This window comes from Macrotis lagotis, chromosome 5 (genome assembly GCF_037893015.1).
Source record: "Macrotis lagotis isolate mMagLag1 chromosome 5, bilby.v1.9.chrom.fasta, whole genome shotgun sequence".
Taxonomy (NCBI): Eukaryota; Metazoa; Chordata; class Mammalia; order Peramelemorphia; family Peramelidae; genus Macrotis; species Macrotis lagotis.
Window position 1 is genome coordinate 61,767,628 of NC_133662.1, and position 20,693 is coordinate 61,788,320.

Consider the following 20,693-nt stretch of genomic DNA (forward strand, 5'->3'; position numbering starts at 1 on the left):
GGATTATAGTGTCCATAGCTGGTCTAATATAGTTGTCCTAGTTCTATGAACTGCTGAGAAGAGCTGCTTCCATCAAAGTTGATCATCTCACAATATTGCTGTAACTGTATATCTTGTTCTCTTAGTCCTGCTCCCTTCACTCAGTATCAGATCCTGTAACTCATTCCTTGCTTCTCTAGAATCACACCATTTAAAGTTTCTTATAGAACAATAATATTCCATAGTATTCAAGTACCATACCCTGTTTAACCATTCTCCAATTGATGGGTATTCCCTCAATTTCCAATTTTTTGTGACTACAAAAATAGCTGCTATGAATATTTTGAAACAACTTTTCATAACTTCTCCAACATTGATTATTTCCCCTTTTTCTCATCTTGGCCAATCTAATGGGTATGAGGTGATACCTCATGGTTGTTTTAATTTCCATTTCTCTAATCAATAATGATATGGAGTATTTTTTCATATGCTTATATATAGCTTTAATTTCTTCATTTGAAAACTGGATGTTCATGTCCTTTGACTATTTATCAATTGAGGAATGTCTTGTAACCTTATAAATTTGATGCAATTCTCTATATATTTTAGAAATGAGACCTTTATCAGAACTCCTAGTCGCAAGGATTGTTTCCTAGTTTTCTGCTTTCCTTCTAATTTTGGCAGCATTAATTTTATTAGTGTCAAACCTTTTTAATTTAATGTAGTCAAAACCATTAATTATTTCTGTTTCTAATGAATACTCTAATTCTTGTTTGGTCATAAATTCATCCCATTTCCATAGATTTGATAGAGTATTTCTTCGTCTATTAATTTATCTATGTTGCCATCCTTTATGTCTAAATACTGTATCCATTTTGACTCCATTTTTGGTTTAGGGTGTGAGATCTGGGTCTATATCTATTTTTTTGCCATACTATTTTGTAATTATTCAAACAATTTTCCAGGAACTGATGTCTTTTGGTTTGTCAAACAGAAGATTGCTGCAGTCATTTACTACTGTTTCATTTGAATTTATCCTAATCCACTGATCCATTACTCTATTTCTTAACCAGTACCAGGAAATTTTGATAATTGTCACATTACAGTATAGATTTAGATCTGGTTAGAGCTAGGCCACCTTCCTTTACATTTTTTAATTGCTTCCCTTAATATTCTAGACCTTTTCTTTTTCTTCCTCCAGATGAATTTTGTTACTATTTTTTCTAGCTCAGTAAAATAATTATTTGGTATACTTTGATTGATGTGACACTGAATAATTTATTTAATTTGGGTCATTGTCATTTTTATTATATTAGCTCAGCCTGACCATGAGCAATGGATGTTTTTCCAATTGTTTTGATTTGACTTTATATGGTTGAGAAGTACTTTATAATTGTGTTCATATAGTTTCTGGGTTTGTCTTGGGGGGTAGATTCTCAAGTATTTAATGTTGTCTATAGTTACTTTACATATAACTTCTCTTTCTATCTCTTGTTCTTTGGCTTTATTGTTCATATATAGAAATGCTGATGACTTATGCAGGTTTCTTTTATGTCCTTTTAATTTAATGAATTTGTTAATAGTTTCAAGGTTTTTTTGGATGTTTTCCATGGGTTCTCTAAGTATACCATCATATCATCTGAAAAGAGTGAAAGCTTTGCTTCCTCATCACCAATTCCAATTCCTTCAATTACTTTTTCTTCTCTTATTACTATAGCTAGCATTTTTAATACTATATTGAAAAGTAAAGGTGATAACAGGCATCCATGTTTAAACATCCCTGATTTTGGATAGATACTATTTATTATTTTAAGAAAAAACTATTTATTCCTAAATTTTCTAGTATTTTTAATAGGAATGGATGTTGTATTTTATTTTCAGAATTTCTAAGTTAGTATTTAATTAGGGATCTTTAATTTGTTATTTTACTAGCTTTTTTTTAGTTGCATACCCAATTCATTGATCTCTTCTTTCTCTATTTTATTTTATATAGGAATTTGGAGATATAAAGTTTCCCCTTCAAAATTGCCTTGGCTACAACTCATAAATTTTGTCCCCTTAGTCTCATTAGTATCATTTTTTTGGATATAGTTATTATTTCTATTATTTCCTGTTTTATCCACCCATTGTTCAGGATGATGTTATTTAATTTCCAATTAGTTTTTGGTTTATCTTTCCATGGCCCTTTATTATATGTAATTTTTATTGCATCACAGACTATTTCTGCCATTCTACATCTGTTTATAAAGTTTTTATGACCCAGTGCATGGTTAATTTTGGTATAGGTGCCATGTACTGCTAAGAAAAAGGTGTATTCTTCTCTGTCCCCATTAAATTTTCTCTAGAGAGCTATCACATCTAAGTTTTCTAATATTTCATTCACCTCCTTAACTTCCTTCTTATTTATTTTGTGGTTAGATTTTTTCTAGTTCTTAAAGAGGGAGATTGAGGTCCCCCCTTATTAAAGTTTTGCTGTCTGTGTCTCCTTATTTAGTGATGATATAGCTTCTTTACCAATGGTACCTTTTAAAAAGATGTAGTTTCATTCCTTATATCTTTTAATAATATTGATTTTTTTGCTTTCTTACTTTATCTGAGATTAGGATTGCTACCACTAGATTTTTGACTTTAGCTGAGGTATAATTCATTTTGCACCATCTTTTACCTTTACTCTGTGTGCATCTCTCTGCTTCAAATGTGTTCCTTGTAAACAACATATTGTAGGATTCTGGTTTTTAATCCATACTGTTATCTACTTCCATTTTATGGGACAGTTCATCCCATTTACATTTATAGTTAAGATTAGTAATTCTGTATTTCCCTTGATGCCATCTTTCTCCATTTATATTTTTGTTTCCTTTTGGCTTATTCCTCTTCATCAGAATTTTATTACCTTTCCCCTTTGACTTGTCTTTTAAAAATTTAACTTTCAATTTTTCTCAACTTTACCTTTACCTTCCCTTTCATCAGTCCCTTCTTTCCTTATCTTTTCCCTTTCCCTTCCCCCCTCCTTCCCTGTTGATTAGAATAAATTCTTAAGCCCAAGTGGGAATGTATCTTATTCCCTCTCTTGGCCAAGTCTATTGAATAGAATTTACTCAGAGTTCACACCCTCCCTTCTTTCCCTCTAAAGTTATGAATTTTTTTTATCTCTTCACCAGGTGTCATTTATTGCTCTAGTATCTTTAATCAGGTATTATCAAATACAGTTTGATTATTTGATTGCTTGATAAGCTCATATTGTAATCAAAGTATCATCACAGTTTACTTCTTTAATTGCTTGATAAGCAGTATTATCTCAAATTACATAAAATTATAGTTATAGTAATTTTTTACCTTACCTTCTTTTCAAGTACACTCCAAGGATACACAAACCTGCTCATGAGCCAAAGTATTATTTAAAGCCAAATCATTTCTTGAACCATTTGTGTCCCTACCCCAGGCCTATTTTCTCTCACACTTTACCACAAACCAGGGTACTTTACTCCTTGCCAAGTGAAGCATGGATTAATTCAAACCCTGATCTTATTAACTGCAAGAATCTTAATCTGGCCTCAGACACTTAAGAATTACCTAGCCCTGTGGCCTTGGGCAAGCTACTTAACCCAGTTGCCTTGCAAAAACTAAAACAAACAAACAATAAAAGAAACTTAAAGAACTTTAAGTACCTGGAGGCTCTGGAGGTCTCACCTGAGAACTTTACTAATGCTTGCATGTTACAGGACCTGGCAGTTTATGATGCCCTCTTTAGACAGAGTGCTAAGCACAGTAGAATTAAAGTGGGTCAAAGAATAATGAGACACTTATGTTTAAAGATAACACCTCTATTTTTTAACATGGCTTTTTGTCTCAAACATTGTGAAGTTTTCTTGGACATCTTCCATAGAGACACAAGACCCAACCATACCCATTTCCTTTAAGTCTATCTCTTCAATTTTTATATGACCCTTTAATCATCCCGAGAAATAAAGTTCTAAATAATTAGAAGTTATATCTTCCCTTTTAGGGTTGTGTACAATTTGATGGTCTTGACCAATATTTGTTTTGTTTTGTTGCTTTTTCCTTCCCCTTTCCATTTCCCTTTTTTAATGCAACTTTTGAGTCCTGTATTTGTTGATTGAATTCTCTGTTCAGTTCTGATCTTTGTGTCAGGAAATTCTGGAAGTCCTCTATTTTGTTGAACATTCATCTTTTTCCCCTGACAGTGTGTGCTGAATTTAGTAGGATAGTACATTATGGATTGTAATCCCAGTTCTTTTGCTCTCTGATATATGCTGTTCTAGGTCTTCTGATCCTATAATGTTGAGGCTGTGTGAGTCTGATTGTGTTTTCTTTGTACTTGAATTATTTTCTTTTACCTGCTTGCAATTATCTCTCCTTTATTTGAGAGTTCTGGAATTTGGCTATAACAGCCCTTGGAGTTTTTATCCTGGAGGTGTTCTGTTGATTATTTCAGTGCTTATATTGTTTTCTTGTTCTAGCAGATTTGGACAGTTTTCCTTTAAAATTTTCCTGCATTGATGTTTTTCAGGTTCTTTTTATCTAGACTTTCTGGTAGTCAGATAATTTATAGATTGTCTCTTCTGAATCTATTTTCTAGGTCATTACTTTTCCCTAAAAGGTATTTTTAATTTTCTTCAATTTTTTTCAGTCTTTTTATTTTGTTTAATGGAATCTTGTAGTATCAAAGATTCATTGGTTTCTAATTGTTCAATTCTAATTTTTAGGGTTTTATTTTCTTCAATTATCTTTTGTGTTTCTTTTCTAATGGTGTTGAATTTTTCTCATCAATTTTTCATAATTTTCCTGCATGACTCTCATTTCTTTTTTACATTTTTCTTCTTCCTCTCTTCTTTGGTTTTTAAATTCTTTTTTAAGCACTTTGATGAGCTTTTGTTTTGGGGTTTAATTTATAGACTGTTATGATACTTCCCCTTTGAGCGATTTCACACTGATTTCTTCTGCAGACATGGCATTGCTGTCATATTTGTGGGGAAAGTTGTTTCATATAGTAAGCACTCTTTTAGCTTTTCTTTGTGGATTAGCTCTGCTCCTGGGATATAAGGAGTATAGAGCCAAGTTTTTTGTTTTTTTTTGATGGGACTGGGGTCTGATCCTGGGCTTGTCATTTGGCAAGATGTTGCCTATGCACTCCAAGTCTTGCTTTTGCAGAGATCCGTTTCCTCCTTTATGTCCAGGTTCTGACAGCAGGGGTTCATTCCTGACCTCATCCTGTCTTTTACCTCAGTGTTCTCAGGGTTTAGACTTTGGGGTTGGTATCCTCCTGGCTGGCTTGCTATCTAGAAGTTGGGACCTTTGTTGTTGTCAAACTGTTGGGACCTGGATTGCTCTGGGGCTAAGAGCCTCCTGCTGGTGTTCCCCACTCTCCTGCCTCACTAGGCTTACTTTCCCTTTCCCCCCCAAAGAGACAGACTTTCCCAGAAGATCTTCCATGATGTCTACAATTGATAACTTCTTTGAATCTTCCCTTTTTCTTAGTGGTATCTGTAGCTTCAGTGTCAGAATAGAGATTTCATTTATCTTTGGTAGGGAAAAGCTCTGGGATCATGTTAGCTTCAGGCCAAAATCTTGGTTCTGCCTATGGTCTTCCCTTCAGTTCTTTATTAAACAAAACTTGGACAATTTTCATTTTCTTTTTTATTTTCATTACTTGAAATACAGTTCTGAAATGTCATTGTGTTTTAAAGGGAGATACTTGACTATGCCTTTAAACCCAAATTACTGTGGCTTTCCTTGAATGACCAATAATAATTCCAATTCAAACCTCTGTGGCTCATTGTTTAAGTCTTGATGTATTAGATTGATGTAAATAGCAATTGTTTTCTTTTTATTGACAGAAACTCTGAGGGTCTTCCCCTTCAGATTGATATTGCTGTGCTGGTAAATGGATTCATCTTTCTTTTTAGGCTTTTTTGTTTTGCAAGGCAATGGGATTAAGTGGCTTGCCCAAGGCTACACAGCTAGGTAATTATTAAGGTGTCTGAGGCCTCATTTGAATTCAAGTACCCCTGACTCCAGGGCCATTTTCCATCCTCTGCACCACCTAGCTGCCCCCTTGGATCTGTCTTTTGTTTCAAGTCTTACCTAGCATTTTTTCATTGAACATACATGGCATCAGGCAAACAAAGACCTAGGAAAGACCTTAATCTGAAAATGCCAAGGTCAGCCACTGCCTTCTGTTCCATTGTCAGATATCTTCATCTTTGTCTCTTCTCTGGACTTATGACTCTGCAGGAGAGAATGAAACTGCTAGGTTTTCTTAGTTTTGCCTCACAGATAGAAGGATAAATAATAATAATAGCAAAAACAACCAAGATAAGATCAAAACAAATAAAGGTTTAGAAATAAAAGGGAAATATCACAAATAGATTAGGGAAGCATGGATGAGGGGAGAATTTACAATCTAACAAGAGATAGAGATGATCACAGGAAGAAAAATAGATAATTTTGATTACATTAAATTAAAAAGCTTTTGAACAAACAATACTAATACAGACAAAATTAAAAGGAAACCCAGAAATTGGAAAATTTGAAACCAAATTTCTCTAAATAATATCTTATTTTTCAAATATATAAATACAATTAAAATATAAATACAAATAATTTTCAAATATATATAAAAAATGAGTCATTCTCCAGGAGAAAAATGGTCAAAAGATATCACCAAGCAGCTTTTGGAAGAAAAAAAAGCAAATTTTTCATTAGACATATTTAAAAAAAGGTCTAACCACTACTGATTAGAGGAAGGTAAATTAAAACAACTATGAGAAATGATCTCATACATATAAGATTGACTAATATTCCAGAAAAGGAAAATGCCAAATACTGTAGGGCATGAGACTTTGGGAAATTAATTCATTGTTGGTAGAGTTGAAAACTGGTCCAACATTTTTGAGAACAATTCAAGAACTGTTTCCATAGAGCTATAAAATTGTGGATGTCCTTTGACCCAGCAATAACTATGAATACATCTAGTTTAAAGAGATAAAATAAAAGAGAATATAATCCATTAGTATAAAAATAGCTAAAATTGTTCTTTTTGTGGTGGTAAAGAATTGGAAATTGAGGAGGGTGACCTTCTATTGGGGAATGAACAAATTGTGTCATGTGATTGTCATGGGATACTATTTTGCTATAAGAAATGATAAGAAGAATGGTTTCAGAAAACCTTGGGAAAACTTATATGAACTGAGAAAAAGTAAACTGAACAGAACCAGGAGATCATTGTGCATAGCAAAAGCAATATTGGGTGATGACCAACCATGAATGATTTAGCCCTGCTGTTCACAATAATGATACAAGACAATTTCAAAAAATTTAAAATGAAAAGTGTTCTTTACCTCCAGAGAGAAAAATGATGAAATTTCTTTTTCTTGTTTTCTTCTTTTTGTCCATTTTTTTACAATGAAGTTAGGAAATTTTACATAAAAATGTTTTACATGACTTCACATGCATAATTAAAATCAAATTACTTGTGTTCTTATGGAGAGGGGGAGTAGTAGGTTTGAGGGGGAGGATTTAAAACTCAAAACTTTCAAAAGCAATCGGTTTACAACAATATTATAAAAATGATTGAGGCTTGGAAACTCTGCTTAGCAAGGTGGTGTGCTTCTTTGAGCAATAGATTATCAAATTTAAAATGAAAGGCAGAAGAGGAAAACAAGTAACCCAAGTAACCTATTCTATAGCTTGAGTGTCTGTATCAAAAGTTGTGGACACTTAAATATGCAACTCAAGAAGTGAGAATACAAAGTTGCTGCATAAGAGAAGACAGTTATGGTTTATATAGTTTGTATGTTATTTGAACTTCCTTTGAGCCCCTGTTAATATAGTTTGTCTTTCTGCATCACATGTAAGACCTGGTTTTCTCTCAAAGTGAGGCCTGTTACATCTAACTCTCATAGTTACATTCTTTCCCAAATGTCTGTATCTTTAGCTCATTCTGATACAATGCACAGAGTAGTTATGAATTGCTTATAAACACAGCATTATTTGAAAAAAACACACACACACTAAAAAATAAGTCAAAAATGGAATTTTCAGTGATCATCCTGTTCAGCCTTATACTTGGGTAAGCATGAATTCAAACTACAGAATAAAGCTGCCTTTTTCATTGAAAACTTCTTTTGGAATCCTCCATTGGTAGCAATATCTCACAACACTCACTTCATACCTAAGTTTAAATCTCTGTATGTGATTTTTTTCCTTCTCGTTTACCCTAAGTGGAAACATTGAACAAAATACTGATTTTCTATCTAGTAATACTAGATTTTTGAAACCCCAAAATAGAGATTCATTCTATTTATAGTTTTGCCAAAGGGAATATGCTGATTGAATTTGAGTTCCAAATGTGCCTAACTAGCAGTCAGATCTTGACCAAATACCAACATCTTGGAACCCCACCTGACTTATCTGAAATATACTCTATTGCTATTATGATCGTTGTAGATGGGAGCTTTGATTTCCGAGGTATAGGGAGCTCCCTAAACTACTTTCACAAATGCATAGAAGCAAATTCTCATTGATTTAGTTTTAGAGGTTAAGTGACATGGTCTATGGTCAAACAACTAAGAATGTCAGACTCAGGACTTGAATCAGGGTCTTCCTAATTCTATGACTGGCCTTCTATTCATATTGTCCTAATTCATTTTAAGGAAAGTATCATGTGCTGCAGTGGATAGAATGTTGAACTTGAGTGAGATAGAACTAAATTCATATTCAACCTTAGACACTGATTGTATGCTCTTGAGTAAGCTATTTAGCTCTGCTTCAGTTTCTTAAATTGTAAAATAAGTAAAATTTACATACATAAGATAAATATGAATACCTAATGATATACTTTACATCATACACTGTGCCATCAAACACTCATACAAATTACTATCCCACCCAACCCCAGTACTAGTGCTATTATTATCTCCATTTGATAGCTGGAAAAATTGAAACAGATCCCAGGCCAGTAAGCATCTGAGGTTTGATATGAACTCATAACCTTTTGATTCTTGGGTCCAGTGCAGCATCTACTGTGATATATAGCTGCAATGCCAATAAAAGATCCTTCCTTTGCTTTGCCATGAAGTTATTAGCCTTTAGTCTGCCTTTTACTCCAGTAAAACAAAAGAACAGAGACTTTGCTGAAAGAAAACAAGTAAATTTAGAATTACTGATGAGATGAAAAGAGAAATGATAAGATTCTCTCTAGTTCCAACACAACAGAATCTGGGAAAGAGTACTGTCACTAGAGAAATGGCAGTTTATTGATTGAGGGGAAGGATGACTTGACCATCTCTGTGGATTAGGAATATCACTTTAGTATCTCTAGGCAGGATGAACTGGAGTGAGGAGAGAACTGATATAGGGGAAATCAGTTAAAAGGCTATTATAGGGGTAGCTAGGTGGTGCAGTGGATAAAGCACTGGCCCTGGAGTCAGGAGGACCTGTGTTCAAATTTGACCTCAGATACTTAATACTTACCTGTCTGTGTGACGTTGGGCAAGTCACTTAACTCCCATTGCCTAAAATAAAAAAAGACAATTTAAAAAAAGACTTATAAAAGTGTAGGTAAGTAGGTATGAAGACCTTGGACTAAAGTAGTATAGCTAAGTGAATAGGAAGAAGAGCATACATCTAAGAGAGGCTGTGGATGTAGAAATAGCATTTGACAATCAGAATATATGGGATGAATGAGAGAGAAAGAGAAGAAGGTTATTGATCGAGGTGACCAGGAAGATGATGGTGTTCTCAATAGAAAGAAGGATGTTTGAAAGAGTTAATGATTTCTACTTTTGACATGTTGAGTTTGAGAGACATATAATTTGATTTCAACACAGGATGAAGACTGGGGTTTGGGGGAGAGAAGCAAAATAAAATGAACTTCCAATTATAACTGCAACAAAGGGAAACATAAAATTGAAACCCCTTGCAGGAAAGTAGTCACTAAATGCAAATGTTACTTTTTTTCCTTTCTTTTTAAAATTCAGTCAGCAAAATTTTCCCTGGAAAGGGGATATCACTTTGAGTTTAACTACATAAAATTTCAGAATTTCCTTGATGTAAGAGGATTCTTTTGACAAAGGAAGTTTGGAAATTCAGAGTTGTCAATATCTTGGTTGACTTACACAATAGAGACTATGCCATCTCTTTCCAGGATAGAATTAAGGTCATGGATAATTGCTGGGAAAAAAAGATAAATGGTAAAAAAAATTCTTGTTGTTAGAAAGCAAGTGGTTGTCTCCTGATGGACTCTTTTGGAAGAGCATGTGGCAATTGAAAAAGAATCCTATATCTATAGGGGGTTGATCCAATCAGTTTCTTGATCAAGGATCCAGGAAGATGAGAGTTGTTTTGGCGACTTGGACAGCATGTCCTTATGGAGGATGTGCATCCTAGGTACATGGCCTTATATTTGGAAGAGACCTCAGAGATTACTGTATCTATTTTACAGATATAGAGACTGAGGCCCAGAAACATTCATTGACTTTTCCAAGATCATATCAGTAATAAATGGAAAAGTAAGATTTTGAACTCAGCTGCTCCAACCCCAAATTCAGCATTCTTTACACTGTACCACAAACTACCTATTTACTTCATAGAGGGTGGTTTGCAAGTAATGAGAGAGAATTGGCTAGCTCATATTGGTACAAGTTTCTCTGTTGAAAGTAGAGTCATTATTGTGCTAGTTCACAAAAGGGATATAATAAACCATTTGCCCCCATTTCCATCCAAAACTATTAATGGCTACTTTGGAGCTAAATCAATAGGAGTCAATTCTGCTAACTACAAGCCATCTGTGAAAAGAATAACTATGTGGTTAAGTGCCCCAGAGATGACAAACCCTAGGCTCAAGTGATGACAGGAGTCAGAAAAATGTTAGATTATGGATGGTGCCCATATTTAGCTCTTGAGAGTCAATGGTAGAAACATTTATATGGTATTCATTTCCAGAGTAACTTAGTGATCTGAGGTGGGAGTTTTGAAACTCACCTGAAGAAATGGTCTTTCAAAGGCCTCAAGTTGAGAGTACCAGAATCCAGAATTCTTTCAAAGAAGTGGCAAATAGATGCCTGAAATTGATTGAAAAATTTCAGAGTAAAAGATACTGTGCATCTGATCACAAAAACTGAAAGACTAGTAAAGAACTAAAGATGTAATAAATAAAAACAGGGAATCTGGACTTTACGATCTTAGACACTCACTTAGAAACTTAGGTGTGGGTTTAAAGGGAATAAGATTGACTTACCTCTAGCAACCAACTTTTTTATTTTCTTTCAAGAGGAATCCAAAACATAAGAATAGTAATGTAAGGATAGATACATATATATGAATCTTTATGGTATAAAAAGTTTGGGTGTTATCTGTTTAATAATTTCAAATTTATATTTTCCCTTCTATGGAAGGACACTACTCCTTCAAGCAATCAATTGGTAAACATTCATTAATCATATACCATGTATACTGAGGTTAGAAAAAGAGGAAATGTCAGTCCCTGCCCTTAAAGAACTTAACAGTTAAACAGTGGAAACAGACAACCTGGAAACAAATATAAACAAAATAAACTATATACATGATAAATAGAAAATTTATCAGAGAAGTCACTAAAGTAAAGATAGATTTGAAAAAAGTTAGCTGAAAAGGTAGAATTTTACTTATGGTTTAAAAAAACAGGGAAGTCAGAAGACAGTTGAGGAAGGATTGTTCCAGGTATGGGGGAATGTCATAGAAAATACTAGGAACCAAGATCAGCCAGGAGGCCATCATCACTGGATCACAGAGCATATAGCAGAGAGTAAAATGTGAGAAGACTGGAAAGATAGAAGGATACTGAATTATGAAGGCTTTGAACATTCAGCCCTCAGCAGTCTTACAACAAGGACATGATAGACTTCTTGTGGGAAGTGGTACTCAAGAAGAATTCTGGGAATTGTACCTGTAGTAATGCTAATTTTAATTCCCTTCTGAGGGAAATTCATCAAAAGGTTACATTACAACTCTGGAAATTTTTAGAATCTTAAGAAAAATGAGCTCAAAATCTAGGGAATTGTGTTGATTATTTATGAACTATTATGAGCCCTATTCTAAGCTTTGATTCATTGCTTAAGGCTGATATAGTTTTTTTAAATTTACATTTTACATTTTTTGAGGAACAACAACAAAAAAGATGTCCTAGAACCTTTACATGCTCTTTGGAAGCCAATAAGTGAATTATGTTTTGAGTTTTTCTCAGAATAAATACTGTGGGCTTTGGCATAACAACTATAAAGTTAATGTTTTAGAAGAATATCTCTAAAATCATATTAGAGCCATAAAACATTAAAAAATAGGGTTATTAGCTATGGGTTTCATATATATTCATTAGATTCATTGTTTAATTTTTCAGTCACTCTTTTAGGCCATCCCTGCATGTACAATTTACTAAATTTTGGCTATACACATCAGATCCAGTTCACATAATAAGGAAACCATGACTTGCTAGGCAAATGTACATTTTGCATTTAGGATAAAGGCCCTTTTTCTTCATTTAGACTTGTATTTTTTCTTTTAGTACATAATAATGTCTCTTCCTATAAGTAGAGTTCCTCCCTACTGATGAAAGGAGCATTAAATGTACTTGAAGGCACAATTGAAACATGTAATTAAGGGGCCATTGTAGAGTCTGTGATAAGTATTCTCAAATAAGAAAAATATATTGGAAAGAACTTGGGGCTTTTTCTCAGCCTCTAATGACTCTGTCACTAGTATCATATCTTTTAAGTGTATCATTTAACTTCTCTTATTCACAATTTATTCTTTTGTACCATAGGTCTGAAACACAGTCTCTCTTTTATTTTCTGTCTCTCAGTTGACATATTCACCCCAACCTCAGTTGACATATTGAACCCCCTATAGGTTGGGGTGAGAATATCAGAAGATTAGGTTAGGCACCCAAAGGGATGATAATACTACTATGATTCCCTATTCTTTCCTTATCTGGCCCAAAGTCTTTTCCTCAACTGTTCTTCTTTTCCTAGAGGTGTACATATTGATACTTTCTCAGGTACCTTTACTTCACAGTTCCTAAACTTATTCATTTCATATAACTGACTCCTCCATTCCACCCAACCATATAAAAAGTTTGTCATCACTTTGTTTTTGTCATCATACTAATGTTCTACTTCTATATTAACTCTGAAATTTCCTTATCACCAATCTTTTGCTATTCCACCTTTCACTATATCTTGCAAACCAATTCTTTATCCATAGCATGACCTCCAGTTCCTTGACTCTCTCAGTTCTTTCTGAGATCATTATCTCTGTACTATATTCCCCCTATACTTTCCTCTCTTTATCATATTGTCTTTCTGGTGAACCAGCTCATGACATTATATTCTCTTGATTGTCTAGACCCTTTAACATATCACTGATATTGCATTGCCAAGCCTTAGCTTTGCATCATTCCCACCATCTCTGCTTTTGTCCCAACACACATGCTGCAATTTAAGCTAGATAAAATCACAAAACCATATTGACTTGATTCACTATAAACTTATATTACATTATCTCAATGGAGCCCTCACTAAAGCAAAATAATCTTTAACACTTCTCTATTTAATTCAGTCTCACCCAACATAGCAGCTCTTTTAAGCTTTTACATTTCTCCTCAGAACCCTCCCTGACTTTTCATTTGAGAGTTTTGAATTATATTTTACTGGAAAAAACTGAAATTATTATCTGAAAGCTACCTCTTAATTTCATATAATTCATATGCTTTCTGTCAATATCTGCTCTTTGATCTTTGTCTCACAAGAAGAGATAGTCCTTCTCCTTGCAAATGGAAGCCACTCTACCTTTTCAAGTGATCCAATACCATCCTATTTCTTCCAGTAGATGACTATCATGTTGTTTATTTTCATTCTCTTCTTTCCTACTGATTACTTCTTTACTGACTACAAACATGCTCATGTCTCACTCACCATTAAAAAATCCTAACTTTATTCTTTCATTCCTGCTAGGTATCTAACATCCAATAATTCTCCTTTGGGTGTTAAACTCCTTGAGAAGGCTATCTAAAATTGGTGCCTACATTTCTTTTCTTCTCACTCTCTTTTGGCTACAATCTGACTTCCAAACTCATCTTTCAATTAAAACTCTCTTCCCAAAAGTTAGCAATAAACTTTTAAATGCTAAATCTAATGACCATTTCTCAATCTGCCTCCTTGAGCCTTTGACATTGTCCATCACTTTCTTTTCCTTGTTATTATTCTTTCTCTAGGATTTTGGGAAACTTTTCTCCTATTTCTCTTCTTACCTATCTGATCACTCCTTCTCAGTCTCCTTTGCCAGATCTTTATCCATGTCATACCCATTGACCTAGAATATGGAGTAGGGATCTATACTACATCCTCTTCTCTTCTCATAGATGTTCTTTTACTTGGTGATCTCATTAATTCTATTATCATATTTAAACTGCTAATTTTCAAACCTATTTATCAAGTTCCAAATCACTCTGCTATGATCAATCTCTTATCTTTGTCTATTGTCCATTAGATATCTTAAATTCAACATGTCCTTTGGACTCAGCATTTTTCCCTCTAGCTCTCTCCCTCATACTTCTCTGTTAGTGTCTCAATCACCATCATCCTCCTAGGCCCCAAACTTGCAATCTGGGTATTATCTTCAACACCTATTGTTGAGTCCTATTAATTTTACTTTCCTAATATCTTTTATATTGTTCCCATCTCTCTTCTCTGAAACTATAACCATTTTAGTTCTTGCTTTTATCACCTCCTGCCTGAACTATTGCAAAAGAATTCTAGTGGATCTCCCTAACATAATTTTCTCTCCATTCCAGTCCATCTTCCATCCAGCTGTCAGTGTAACTTTCCTGATGTACATATGACCATGTCACCCCAACACACAGACCCAACATACACACACACACACACACACATACACACACACACACACACACACACACACACACACACCACTTACTTCTATGATTAAACATAAAATCTGCCACTATTTGATCTTCAAATTCTTTTATAGCCACCCTTACTACCTTCACAAATCTTTTTGTTGTTCTTATTTTTAGGATATCACATATCTATGATCAAATGTCTTGTGATGCCTTGATATTCTATACATAAGATGCACTGCTTCTCAATTTGGGACTATTTTCCTGGATCTCTCTCCTTATACTTGGAATTTTCTCTCTCCTCATCTCTTTATCCTAGCTTCCCAGATATTTTCAAATTCCAATGAAAATTTTACTTTCTTTTTGCAAGGCAATAGGATTAAGTGATTTACTCAAGAACAATCACACAGCGAGGTAATTAAGTGTCTGAGGCCCCATTTGAATGCAGGTCCTCCTGACTCCAGGGCTAGTGCTCTATCCACTGCATCACCTAGCTGCCCCTAAAATCTTACTTTCTATAAGAAGCTTTTACCCATGCCCTCTTAATTCTAATATGCTCTATTAACTATTTCTAATTTATTCTTTATACAGTTGTTTGGGTGCATAGATCTTTGCATTTTCTCTCACTCATTAAACTGTCACTTCCTCAATAGTATTTTTTTTTTACTTTTCTTTGTATTCCCAGCACTAAGTACAATATCTGGCATATTGTAGCCATTTAATAAATGTTTATTGACTGGCTGATGGACATAGAGTTATAGAAGTTGCTCCAATATTTGGAATACACTCCTACTATTAAACACTTTAGCTATTCCACCCATAGGGGTCTTTCACTTAATAAGTTAGATGTCAATCCATTTCCTCCTAAAACAGATATATTTTTAAAAGTTTAAAGTAAGATATGGACATATCTAAAAACACACCAGTAAACTAGGAACATACTCTGCATCTACTATACCAAGCATTTTCAGGTGGAAAGTGAACATCACCTTGCAGTACCACAGCAAAGAGAGAAATGCATCGAGCTTGTTAGTTTGTCAGCTCATATCTCTAGACTGTGGGTTTTGATGCCTTTTGTTTCCTTTAGGAACTATCGCCCAATAATTCACTGATGGATGAAGCAACTCTGTCTAATACCTTAGGCTACTCTGCTTAAGCTATTTCACTTCTGGGCTTCTCTGTTATCTTGATGGGGCTTGTATTTCCTGATGGTTGTTCCACTTAGACCACTATCTGGGCTGCTAAGGTGAATATTACATTATTTTTGAAAAAAAGAGACAAAACTCTAAGCCTGGAATCTACAAAATTTCTCTAGGTCTGGTCCCTTGAATAATTTCTGAAAGATTTTCATGTTTCAGGCAGTAGTCTCCAGTGAAGATCTTAGGTTTCTCCCTAGATACAATCTAAGATCTCTCCTAAGATCACCTTTCAGTTTTGAACTCTTCTTTGATTCTTAAACTCAGCTCATTTTACTTCACTTCCTGGTCCAAAGAAGGATTTCTTCATTGATATTTTTTATCTTAAAGTAATAAATCAAAGCATACATTTGTTCTTTCTATACCATGACTAGGCTATATATATATTTGTCCCATAACCACTACATAGTTTTAGGAATCAAAATTTCTCAAAGTTTTCAAAGTTTACATGTAAATTAGAAGTTAGAGTATTACCATTTATATGTGGGGTTCAGTATTTCAGAATTTTTTCCTTCAAATGTCCCTATTTCTTCATTTTTCCATCAATCAAACTGCTGATATTTGAAAGGAACATCCTCCATCTATGAAATGGAGACAATAATATTAGCCATATTTGATTCACAACATTTTTAAAGATGCCATGACTTAAAGCATCAAGGTACATTTTGGTACCTATTTGCTCTTTTCCTTAGATGAACAACCCAATATGTAGGGCAGATACATTTAGAAGTTCCAAATTTGAATAACCTCACAGAGTAGAAATAATTGAGATAGATGAAAAAATATATAATCCAATAAAATACTCCCCAAATTTTAACACCAAACTGTGTGAATCCAGAGTTGCTGAGAGGGTCACAGGATTTCTGAGAGTGACAAATAGAAGCAAATTTATATAAAATGATTTGTAATCATAAAGCAAAATATGTACATATTAATTATTAACATTTTTATAACTATAAAATGAAGTTAAGACAAAGGTTTTTCAAGGCTAAAGCAAATGTGTGTATTGACAATTAATAATCATTTATTAACAATGAAGCAAAAGATGACAGTGAATTAGTTAATACGGGAAAATATTTGTGAAAATATTTCCACAACTATTTAAGTCTTGTATTTTATATGCTAATTCCTTTATATATCTCTTCACTTTATTTTTTTCCCTGTAGTCTCTTACTAGGTTTTGGACTAGAATAAACAACATGGCACTTTTGCTTAACCAGGATTTGTTTAAGGAAACTGTCTTCTTTCTTTCATTCCCTACAACCCCAAGTAGTTCCCTCCCTGTCTTGGGACCCATTACTGCCTCCACCCAAGTGAAACATTAGTTCTGAAATGCTGAAGCAGGAATGGTGAAGATAAAAGAAATTCTGGGAGAACTGAATGTCTGAGTTGGAGCATTCCATAGTGGCGAAAGGCCAAATGCCAAATCATGTCTTTAAAATACATTGACAGACCTCAAGGGCAATTTCTTCCCTGAATGGAAAGCACAGGTTTCCAAAACACACATTTCTGAACTGAGTTAAGTTCTTCTGATGAAATCTCCATTTTTTTTTCCATCTCTAAAATTATACATAGCCCATACAAGCATCAGGCAGGACCCTAGCCAGTCTCAGGGAAACCCACTTTCATGTTCCTTCCGTGAATTCAGTTATTAGGACATTTTCATACACATGTTCTGTCTTTATGTGGTATCCATTTGATAGTGGAAAATATTATCAGCATTGCATATTAGAACTGTTCTTCTGGCAAAGAGAATTTCCCTCACTGGTGTTCTATTACATACTCAAAGCAAGACCAAGAGACTCACATAAGTTTGTTCCCCCCAACCCCCCCCCTTCTCCCTGAGTCACTCTGTCTGGCATTTCATAATACATTCCCAAAAACATGATGAGGAGAGTAACCACAACAGTAGCAGAGGCTGTGCTCCCTGGGAGGAAACGCCTTTATCAAACGAAGAAATAAGACATAAAGGAGGAACACTAACTCTCTGTGCTAGGTCAGGCATCCATAATCAGAAGAATGTGGTTTTAAAATTCACCTTGTGTGGTTTTCTATGTCAGTTCTAGATCCCATTGGGAAACTGTATTAAGTTGAATTTTGAAAACCAAGGATAAATATCTTAACAGACATTTCTCTTTCTCTCTCTCTCTCTCTCTCTCTCTCTCTCTCTCTCTCTCTCTCTCACCCTCTCTCTCTTTCTCTCCCTCCCTCTCTCTCTCCCCCCCCATCTACTAGAATTTCCAATTTCCTTTGAATCTTTGCTCAAGTAAAATCTTCTATATGAAATATCTCCTCATCACTCTGGATGTTCCTTACCAAAATTTTTTATATTGTATGGACTTATTTATGTGATTGTTGTGTCCCCTAATAAAATAGAAGTTCCTTGAGGGGCATGACTTTTTTATTTTGGGACTTATAACCATAGCACCTAGAATAGTACCTGGCAATTTATAGATACTTTACAAATGTTTGTTGATTGATTGGCTATGTGTTATCCATATTATCACTAAAAGTTTGGATGTCTCCAGAAGAAGAACTTTTTTCAAACAAATTCATAGGATTTTTTTCCCTAGAGAATTGAAATTCTACTGGTTCTGTGTCCAATGGTATCCATATCTCTTCTAATTTCTGGTGTGGTACCTAGGAAGCTGAAGTTAGAGTCAGAAAAACAATGTCTGAGACACTTATCAGTTATGTGAGTCTGAAAAATGACTTATCCACTTAGTTCCTCAGCTTTCTCATGGAAAGAATAAGATATTATACTTATAGTTTTAATGGTTCTCAGATTTAAATTGAAAGTCTAGATAAGAACTTTTGATTAAATTTTTTATCTATGTTGCTGTGCTGCTTTCTTAGAAAGATAGCACTTCACATTCTACACATGTCACTTAAAACTAGAATTATTTACTTTGTAGGCTAATTTTAAGGTAAAAAGTGAGAGGTCTATTTCTTAAGAGTGACACTGTCAAATAGAGAGGAGAACAGATAATAGTAGGAAGCTTCATAGATTTCCTTTCTTTCCATTTTTTTCTAGTTTCATAGGAAGTCTAGTGACTCAGTCATGCACTAAGATTCATACTCTAATACTAGACTCCAAGCTACCCAGCACTCAAACTCATAAAGTTTTAGACAGAAAGTCTATGTGACATTTGTGAGGAAAAGCAATTTGGTAGTCTGGACCACTGAAATAAGAATATTTCCTGGGTTGCCTAATAAGGAATGAGGACTAATGGGCCAAGAATAAGGAAAACTTAACTATAACAGTGGCATAGTAAGGAAGTAGCTGGAGAGGGTGGGCAATGTCTGGTTTCTGAGTCAATTAATCTTTAGCATACTTACATTCTGGGAACTGGGCCATACTATTCAAACCAGTCTACACTGGCTCACAGTAATAATAATAATAATAATAATAATAATAATAATAATAATAATAATAATGATGATGATGATGATGATGATGATGATACAAAAGAGTATAGACAAGCAAATTAAAAATCATGACAATGTTAAAGAATTTCAGCACTGATAGGGACATAAAAAACCAACTAGCTTGACCCTACCAAAAAAGGGTATCACTACAATATACATGACTGTTAATAACTCGCTTTTGCTTGAAGATACTCATTGAAGTAGAAGCTAATGATTCCTAAGGCTTATTCTGCTTCTCTTTAACTTAATCATTAAGAAGTTTTCCCTTTTGTGAAGTCTAAAATTTACCTCATCTAACTTTCTAACAGTTTATTCAAGAACTCCTTTCTAGAGCAAAGCAGAATCAATCAATAAATATTTAAATGACTATGATGTGCAAGGTGCTGTGTCAAATGTTGGCCAAATCTAATTCCACTCCTCTATGATAGACCTCAAAATACTTGGATTGCTATGATAGTTCCACCAACTCTTCTTTCTCCAAGCTAAATATCTCTAGTTCCTTCCACTGAACTTTATCAAGGTTGGACTCAAGTCCATTTACTATTCTCAGTTCACCTCTACACATTCTTCATCTTAATCCATGTCCTCCATAGAATGTTCTCAGAATCAAGAATAATATTACAGATCTGATCAAAGCAAAATACGGCAGTTCTATGTGTTCCCCAGTATATGGATTTATTCTCTTTCTTAATGCAGTGTATGAGGGTTTCCTAGAAGAAAAAATATATCCCCTGGATAAATATTATTTAAGAGACCAGATAGAAATCTTTCTAACCTAGTGCTCCTTCTCTAAGTAGAATGTAGAGTGGTGGTCTCTGGCTCCAATGTAAGGAAGTCATTTAGGGGGATATGATCAGGGTTTGAGTGGATTGTTAATTGTTTTTTGTCATTTTTTTAAAGGGGAGAGGGAGAATTCCAAGATCTATATCCAGAATAACCTTTCCCCACAAAATACCAGTTCCACAATGAACACATATAGAGAATAACAAAGAAGCCAAACTATATCCAGAAATGAGAGAAGGTATACATAGAAGTCATATATCAGACAATATATAAAGTGAAGAAACTTTCCCTTTGGGAAAAGAGAGAGAATCAATGACCTCACTAAAAGAGAATCTCCCCCAAATCTCTAGAACAGTAACCTGGAGAGAAGGTCATGATAGAAACTGCCAGAC